The following is a 9,583-nucleotide window of genomic DNA, read 5'->3' on the forward strand; positions in this document are numbered from 1 at the left end:
TGTAATATCTATAATCACTTTGTTGTAACGGCTGTTAACGCCTTAAGTTAGTCTTTTTCAATGAAATACGAATTCACAAAAAAAAAAGGTCGACTTCATTTCCATTGAATGACGACAAATGAAACGGTAAAGACTTTATGTTTTTCAATGCCGTTTTCTTTCCCAGCATTCATTGAGGGAATAATAACCGAGTTTCATATCCCAAACTGCATCTTCACCGTTGGATCAGGTCATAAAAATGGGAACGATTCTCATCCACGATTTATCTCTTGTAATTTTCACCAATTTTAGAAGGATGAGAGCCGATGATTGATTAACAAAGCCATTTTATGTCCATTAGATTGAGAAAAACACATTTTTTTTGTAAGAATGACGGTTTAGTCTTTTCCGCAATCGAAGATTTAAATGATGAAAGTTGCACTTTCGAAAAAATACAACCATATAGAACATAGCCAGTATTGATTTCAGCATCATGTTATTTCACAGGAGTCTTCAATTTCCTAATCCAAGAAGAAACACAAAAGTAGGTTAAATTACACACTGTCATTACATAAATACAATACATGTTAAAAGGAGAAGCTGAAATAGAAATAGCTAATAAATAAGACTAACACCAACAGGAAAAATAAACCTAAATAAAAATCTATAACTAAAAGGGAGAATAAACTGTACAAGATGGGAGCAAATTAAAGGGCTTAATCTACTGTCTGGTCTAAACTAATGCGGTCTTAGCTAATCAGTCTTAACTAATTCGGTCTTAACTAATTAGAGGGCTATAGTTTAACAAGTGAAAAAGAAATAAACCAAAGAGAAGAGTGAAAGAAAAGGCCCCTTTACAGCCAAATCAAACCAACTGAAGACTCGGACACTTGTTTCTTGCAGATAATCTGAATGCAGACCCTTAAGCTAAAAAATGATTCACAAAGCTGCCAGGATACTTTGAGGGAAAACTAACTTTGATGCCAAAAGAGAGGAGGAGCATAACAGAAGGGATTAAAGGATAGAAGCAAAAGTGAATTGAAGAAGGATTTTCTTGGGGGTTGTTTAAGGATCAGCAGAGTTAAGGTCAGAGTCCGGGGGAACAACTTTTATTTTTATTTATTATTCAAAATCCACAAATATGATTTATAGAGAATAACTAAAAGAGAATTCACCAGCATAAAAAAAACTAAATGAAAACATACAATTAAATCATGAAATAGTTATTAAGATTAGTTCCAAAAATATTAAGACGAAGACAGCCATGCATGAACATGCCAACACAACCAGATACTTAAAAATAAAAATAAAAAATAGATCAATTCCTAACAAGATATAACAAAAGCTTTTTGATTCAAGACCTTTTATGAAGACAATCCCTTAAAGAAGACTAGCTAAGATAAAACTGTCTCCACCCCTGGTATCACTAAAATTTAAACAAGATCATTTATGAAGGAAAGAAAAACACGCTTAATTAGAAAAAACAGAGAGATAAAGAAACAAATTTTAAGAAACCCTCAGAACACTCCGACATATTAAAAAATTTATTTCTTAAATATATTTTTTAAATTTCAAGAGAAACCAAGATTTAATGAAAACCCAAACCCATGAAAATTTTTTTCTCATTTTTCCTGTTCAAAAACAAAAGGATTTAGGAAAGGAAACCATAGTTGAATGATTAAAAGGAAAAGCAAAGATTAGAAAAAAGAGCCAGAAGATCAGCATTTTGTAGATCTGGAAACGGGAAGAGTAACCATAATGTTCCAATCTAAAATCATATTGAAACTCATTTTTAAAATATAAAAAACTCCCATAGAAGAGGGAGAAGAAGGTTCTTCATTCGAGAGTTATAATTAAATTTTTCCTTCAGCCGTTTTGAGTGATTGTTGAGTATTTTAGACCCATTCTAGGAGAATACCAAGAGAAGCAGACCAGCAAAATTAGTAGAAAAGGAGAGAAAGACCTAAAATAAGAAGAGGGTATAAAATCAAACCACAACTTATTACAGAAAGATAGATCTAGTCAAAAGATAACATCTTAAACCGATAAACAGAGCAACCAAAGAAGAGGGAAACATTAGAAGAAAAAAAGGTCTAGAAATAAGAAAAGAAATTTGAAGAGAGACGATACTAATCCAACCAAACAGAAGATACACAGAGAATTCATTGCAACAGGAGAAAGAAAATCAGATTAAGATTCACAGAAATATTAGAAGAAAAATAGATCTAGATATAGGGAAAGAAACATGAGCAGAGACATAATCCAAACCAACAGAAGAATTACAGAGAAGCCAATACAAAAGAAGAAAGAAGTACTTGATTCTACAAATCCGAAGAGAAGAAGGAAGATAGATCGAGGAACAGAAAGAAAACTCCAAAAAGAAAGCAAAATCTTTAAAATAAAAAAAAAATGGAGAAAAAACCCTGATTTGTTTCATATTATTACCCAAACATCTAACAGGGGGTTAGTCCTCGAGTGATTTCTGGGGAGTTGAGTGTATTTTAAATCTCAGGAATTTTGAGAGAGTTTGAGACAGTGTAGGGAGTTTGAGAGAGTTTGGTGTTTTTGAGTTCAGGGAGTTTGGGGGAGTGTAGAGAGTTTATTAGAGGGAGTTTGGGGGAGTTTGAGAGAGTTCACTCCTAACTCATTCTCTTTTAAGAAACAATAAACCCTCATTTGCAAATAACATTGATCTTTAATCAAAAGAAAAAAATGAAAATGATCATATCTCTGTATCAATAATATGTTATTTTGTGCAACGAGATAATTTTTTTCCCTTCAATTTAATGGTCTCCATACAATTCTAACTCCCTTTATTTATTTCTGAAATTAGGGTTCTTATTTGGGGTGGTTAAGGGAGTAGTGGTTGGTTATAGGTGGTGATGGTAGTGGTGAGAAAATAGTTTTGACGGTGGTTGCAGAAGTGGTAATGTAGTAATTCAACTCAGGGAAGCGCTAATTGTGAAGACTTCTACATTTTTTTTGCTGGTGCATCTTACGGGATATGTAGATCTAAACAAATCTATATATCCACATGTTTTCATGGACTCTAGATCACTATCCTAATATTTTCATAGAAATGTTTCACCATATCATAATGGTGTGAGACCAAAATACACTAAAATCTCTACTCTTTCGAGAGATTTGTTGTGAGACCAAAATACACTAAAAACTCCTTCAAACTCCCCAAAGAAACCAACTCCCTAATATTGTAGGGTTTTATGACTAACAGGGAGTTCAAGAGCTTTTTTTAAACTCCCCAGCGACTAACAGGTGTTTTCTAGGGAGTTTAGGAGACTCCTCTAAACTCCCCCACGACTAACGGGAATTTGGAGAGACTCCCTCAAACTCCCTCAGGACTAACAAGAAAAAACCCAAATGCATTAAAATCTCTCGAACTCTCCCACGACTAACCCGGTGTAAGTTATTCGATCCCCCATTACCAACCTCCCCTAAAGAGCCCCAAACTTATCCTAAGAAAATTACTCCGTTATCAGAAAGGAGGAGAGAAAATTTTTGGAGAGAGGATAGAGAGAAATAACGATGATACTTTGATGAAGTCGACCTTGAATTCGTACATCGACTGTTTTTCTTTTTTTGGTACACTTCAAATAGAGGATCCAGGATCGGTTGAGTGTGCGCTCGAGGAATCTGTCAAGTCCATTATAATCCCAGGCATGTAAAATTAGGGTTCTTATTATTTATTTTCCCCATTTTTTCTGTTTTCATTAATCAATTTAGTTGTTCTCCTTGGAAACTCTAATCTTTTCATTTTGATGTGTTCTTCAAAATATTTGATTTAATTCTCTTTTTGGTGATTAGGCCTTCAGCGTTTTCGCAGCACGCCATCAAGTTATTTCAGGTACCCTCACCTAGTTTCTCTATTTCTCTTTCAATATTGGATTTATTTCATAAGCATGTGGTGTTTGGTATTTTTGTTTAGAAGTTGATTATCTTTTTCTTTTTGTTGCTTGTAAGCAGGAAGTTGAACTGTTTAATTCAGTGTATAGTTACATTCATTTGAAAAAATTTGGTTTTAATTATTCATGCAGGGCTGTTTCTTTTAAAATTGAAGCATAATACTTGATTTGTGTTCTTCCTCGTTACCATCTTCCATGACCCATTGAACATGTTCCTGGGATTTGGTGATGAGTATTTTAAGTTAAGATCTTTGCAAGAATTTGGAACTTTACAATGGTAACATTCAAAACTTTTCGCAATAATTGACTGGGATTTGCTGCTACTAGATTCAATTTCTACCAAAAATCATTTTGAGATGAGGAGAGAAAAGCCACAAAGGGAAGGAAGTTTTTGAAAGAATCATTAAAAATGATTCCGGTGTTTTTGTTGATTTTTTGGTCACAAGTGTTGCTCACCTAAACTGTTTCTAATACAAACTTAAAACAGATGAGTCACGTTTGGATTACATGATACATTTGCTTTACCACCAAATGTTTCCATGATTTCACCTCTAAACCTTGAGCATAAAGAAATTGGGTATAACTCGAGAGACAAGACGGTTCCAGAAACTACAATCACTTGGAATTGAGATGATTTTGTTCTTTTTTCCTTTCTAATTTTCCCTCTTTTGTCGAAGTTGGATTGAAATTAAGTTTTTGGCTCTCAAGTGAGTAAGTACGGCCTTCTCAATACCACTAAGCATATACAAACTCATTTACTTATTATGAGCCTCTGATCTTTTATATGTGGTTCAGATTTACTGGCATCAGCTAGAATTGGAGAGAATTAAAGATACAAATTTCAAATATTTGGGCTAATCGAGTACGTCCATGTGGTTTTAGATAAATTTGATATGAGAAAATTGATTTTTCGATTGTCACTCTCTCCACCATCCATATATATAAATAGAGTCCAATTATCATATTTTTACGTGTTAATGTTTCTTGCGAGTTCGTCGCTAGAGTAACTATCTTACCTTATTCTATTCCTTGATATTGCTACGTAATAGACTCACGACAATTGATGATTGCAAGGAGTACATTGAAACTAAAATTTCTACGACATGAACAACATTCTATGATAGATTGGTGTTCATGAAATCATCTCAACGAATTAATCTTTTGTTTCTAAAGGCTTTAATTCATTTCAACGTAATCAAGGGTAACCAGAATAGGACACCTAGAGTAGCTTTCAAGGAATTTTTTCTTCTCTTAAACCTCATAGTATGCAAAACATTACCAGTAATTTATATTAGTTCGTTATTTATAATCTATACAAGGATTTCCCACTGTGTGATTTCAGTAAAAGCTGTCTTTTACAAGCGTTCATTTATTCCGCACACTTGGAAGAGAAGGCATTACTCCGCACTGGATTGGGTTGTGTTTGCACATCTAATCTTAATGTATTTTACAAGCGTTAATTTATTTATTAACCTTAATACTACTACTGCCAAAGGAATTAGATCTTCTCTTTTGTTTTTCATGAATCTAGATACAAAAGATTAATCATATGGTTTCTATTCACCGTTGTTTATGTTTGATTTGGTTAATCATTAGGTTTCTTTTAAATTATCTATGTTTGTCCCTGTGTTTTTTTATAGATTATGGGTTTTAAAGGATATTTTCTCTCATCTTTACAGAATTTCATTTGATGCTTTAATTTTCCTCAATTTCCGTTTGAAGTACAATTTTGTAATTGAATCTAACAGTTTGATAAATGTTATAGGTTGGTCGTAGTTGATAAGTGTATTGTTACGAAGACTTCCATTCAATTGGGAAGAGAAGCAAGATACTTATATTCAATAGGTAACTCAGTATGCTCGCAGTACTCTTAGTTTTTTTACCATCAAAATGAGATTTTTGATGCTTCATGGGAAATTTCCCATGAAGCATGGTTTTGTTTACTAGGTGTCGTACATACTTCTGTGAGTTTAATAAGAAGACTATCTTTTTTAGTTTCTCAAAGCCGTTATCGTCCTTCTTACTACTTTCAAGCTAGAGTTATACCTATAGAAGTACAAGTTCCCTGTTTCCTTGCGTACATTTATCTGCAAACATCTAATAGACAGTTAATATGCAAAAATCAAATATGCTTTTAGATCTATGTTTTGAATTCCTGGAATATGAGTTTGTTAAAGTCGATTTAGAAAAGAGAGTGATTGGTAATACGCGCATGACAAATATTATTGCTTGGAACACCATGATATCGTGGTATACAAAAATGGGTAGATATTAGAAGTTGAAGTTGTTTAAAACTTTGACGAATATTGGTATTCAACCCACTGTTAGTTTTATTAATGTCTTTTCCAGCAATTGTGGGGTACGAGGATCGGAAGAGTTCTGTTATTCTTTATGGATTGCTTCTTAAATTGAGTACTGACTTATGTTAGTTATTTATTTGTTGTGAGTACGATGATTTTCATGTTTTTTGGGCTAGGTGACTTTTATAGAGCTCGACAAGTTTTCAATTTATCTGATGGAGAAATGAATATTGAGATTTCAAATACCATGATTGGCGAGTATGCACAAAATGACCTTTATGATGAAGCTCCTTAGAGGTGATTGATAGTTAATATATTTCAATAGCATTATTCTTAAAGCATAAAGGATCATATATACAATGGTGTTTAATCGCCATTATATTGAACTGTAATTTAATCGACAGCCCCAACGCATTATTGGAATCATAATACTGTCTCCAGATTAAATTAGAATGTAAGTATGTAACTACTAAAAATAAAATAATAATCTGACATTAGTACATTACCATAATAATACTCATTAATCTCTTAAGCCATCTCTATTTACTTTTACAATTGCTGTTCCCTTTTCGACTCAGATCCGTATCCATATTTCCCTTAAAAGGATCTTAAATTTCTATGTGTTTAACCTAACTTTGTTGACTTAATGGTTAAGTGCACATTAGTACGTAGCACCATTTTGGAGAGTGTCAATAGTATACATATGCAACATAAATGATTGTCCACTTTATTGTAATTGCCATCTCTGTTTGAACTACATTTTTGCTTGCACTGTCAGGTGTGCCTCTGCTTCATATTTATTGTCAAGTCATTATGTAAAGTGGCTTAAAAATATGTCTGTAGATTGCAGCTGCCATATAGGTGATGCACATGTGCATATTTTTGATGGATTATGTTTCTATGAGTTTGTAATGTTGCTGTATGTGTTTTACAGGTTAAAGTATTTCAGAATCAGAGTATTGGGTGTACTACCTATTAATGTTGAGCTAAAAAAAATGGTCAGTATTAAAAATGAACAAGGTAAGTCATCCATCCATTAGATTCTGATCGTCAGTTTAACATGTCTAATGTATTTCCATGGATTTGTTATCCAAAAAGAAAGTTAACTAACTCCCAGATGTCTAAAACTAAGCCACAAGAAGAAAATAGGTGATTCAAAAACTTGAACTGACATAAGGACAGGACAGGACAATACATATCGGCGTTCTAATCCAAAACTAAGATACTCATTTAAATAATTACTCGCAGAACAGTTCAATTATTGAGTTTAGAACTTAATATGATGTGATTCTAAATTATGATATGTTGTTTGTACCTTCTTCTAGCATTGAGTAAACTTCTTCTCTTTGTACAGTTATAGTTTGTGGACGAGAAGGTTTAATGGATCCACACGGCATGGCAGACATGTTAGGTACGAAAAGAGGAGGATGGCGACTTGATTGTCACTATAAGAGCTTAGGATAATATAGATTATGCAAACTATATTGAAGTATGCTACCTAACATTTAAAATCACAAACTACATTTTACAACATCTGAACTACAAGATCTACAAACATCAATTTGTGCGGGTTGTGATTGATCCAATGACAACTGCTTCATTAACATCGTTTCTACAAAAATCGTCATTATATCCTACAGGTAAAGTTCACTTGCACCAAACTTTCTTAACACATGCATAACCAGGGTCTGAATTTCTGTCCTAGGGGTTCCACCTTGAAGATTCCCATTGGGATTTTACTGCAGTTCAGGTTGGTGACAACCAAATTGACGCTGATTACAACCCAAGGCGCAGTATTAGGTAGTCATATGTTCCACTTTCATGAAGAACTGTGAAGGTATCACTCTACTTATCAACGTTTACATATTCTATATTTTGCAATGTAGGGTATCATCAAAATGATTATACCCAACCCTTTATCCTATTATTATTAGATAAAAATTCACTATATCATCTACAAATGAACTTGACAGGGAGGACGATTCAGTCAGCACAAAATGAGGATACGAAAAAACACAATTCTGGACATTTTCCTGTGGGGTTTGACAAGGTATCATATGCAGTTCAAATGGCCAAAGTTACATATGGACTCATTTGCCCAGGCTAACTATCCATCTGACGTTTAAAATCATTTGGATTTTGATGGATTTCCTTTAAGATAGGATCCATCTCCAGTTTTCCGACTATGTTTGGAAAATACTGTAATCACCAAAGTGCGCTCTACTGAAAGAACTACTAGAAATAATGCTATGTAACAATCCCTACTCCTTCGCTTATTTATTCTTTGACAAGAAATTTGCACTGCGCCACATTATATAGCTATATATATTATAAACGAGGAGTAAACCCAATGAACATGCAATGGCTATTCCATGAAAACGCAGGACTAGATTACTTAGTAATCGTGCAAATGTAGTGTGGTAAAAGTCAACGAAGATTTGCCATTTGACTTTATGTTGCACTAAAAATATTAGTCTATAATACTATCTCAACAACAAATTGAGGTCGATAAAAGCAATTCATAAAAAGTACTACTTCCCTCTCAGAAAAATAAGAGCCTTTGGATTTTCTGATTTTTCCTATTTTAGGTAAAATTAGAAGAAGAAAACTGAAAAAAAATCACCATTTCTAGGGTGAAGGGAGTATTTTGGCCCAACTTGAATATAAATATTTAGATTATTATGCTTATCAATTTTTGGTTTCCTGATTTTTGGTTTCTTAATTTTTAATATTGACTCCATTTCCATTATGTTGTAAGCATCATCATAGATTAAGAAGAAGTATTAAAGTACTAGGGATAGTCGGGGTTTGCGCGACAATAAGAAGATATTATAGGTATGTACTTTCAACAAAAGACTAAACCCCGTGCCGGAATTATAGGTATGTATTTTCAACAAAACACTAAATCCCGGGCCGTTCCGGCACGGGTCATATCCTAATATATATATAGAAAGAAATACATGGTCAAAAGTGTACCGGTGGACCGCGGGAACCATGTGCTCTTTCGGTCCGGGCTACAGGCCCTTGGAATTTTGTAGTCACCACTATTTTCTTACTTTCTTACATTTGAGTCTCCTGATCTCTAAAAAACGAATTGAATAGAGAGGGAGAGAGATGTCTAGAGGTGGAGGAGTTTGGATTGCAAACGCAGTAAACGTTGGAATTGCAGTACAAGCAGACTGGGAGAATCGTGAATTCATTTCTAATATCTCAATCAATGTTCGACTCCTCATGAATTTTGGTACTTTTCTTTCTTCTTTTTTTTTTTTTTTTGTTTTTTTTCATATTTCATTTCCATTTATTTGATATATATATATATATCTAGGAAATAAGGTGTGATTTATTGTCAAATTTGAGGGGACTCAGTTTGTTTGCATCATACTT

The 9,583-nt window shown here is 33.5% G+C and overlaps 1 long non-coding RNA gene across 14 annotated transcripts in view; it reads left to right on the forward strand.

Annotated features, from left to right (window-relative positions):
• The first annotated feature begins 3,799 nt into the window (after window positions 1–3,799).
• LOC113322266 overlaps window positions 3,800–9,583 on the forward strand; it is a 12,613-nt gene continuing 6,829 nt past the window's right edge. For 3 of the 14 annotated variants that reach the window (XR_003347092.1, XR_003347088.1, XR_003347096.1), the window contains exons 1-8: window positions 3,800–3,841; window positions 4,032–4,606; window positions 4,695–4,761; window positions 5,665–5,744; window positions 6,376–6,496; window positions 7,134–7,219; window positions 7,554–8,036; window positions 8,173–9,440. This is a non-coding gene — a long non-coding RNA (uncharacterized LOC113322266). The remainder of the gene's footprint in view (window positions 3,842–4,031; window positions 4,607–4,694; window positions 4,762–5,664; window positions 5,745–6,375; window positions 6,497–7,133; window positions 7,220–7,553; window positions 8,037–8,172; window positions 9,441–9,583) is intronic. The other 11 variants (XR_003347089.1, XR_003347100.1, XR_003347098.1 and 8 more) reach the window with 11 other exon arrangements.

Source organism: Papaver somniferum, chromosome 11 (assembly GCF_003573695.1).
Source record: "Papaver somniferum cultivar HN1 chromosome 11, ASM357369v1, whole genome shotgun sequence".
Lineage (NCBI taxonomy): Eukaryota > Viridiplantae > Streptophyta > Magnoliopsida > Ranunculales > Papaveraceae > Papaver > Papaver somniferum.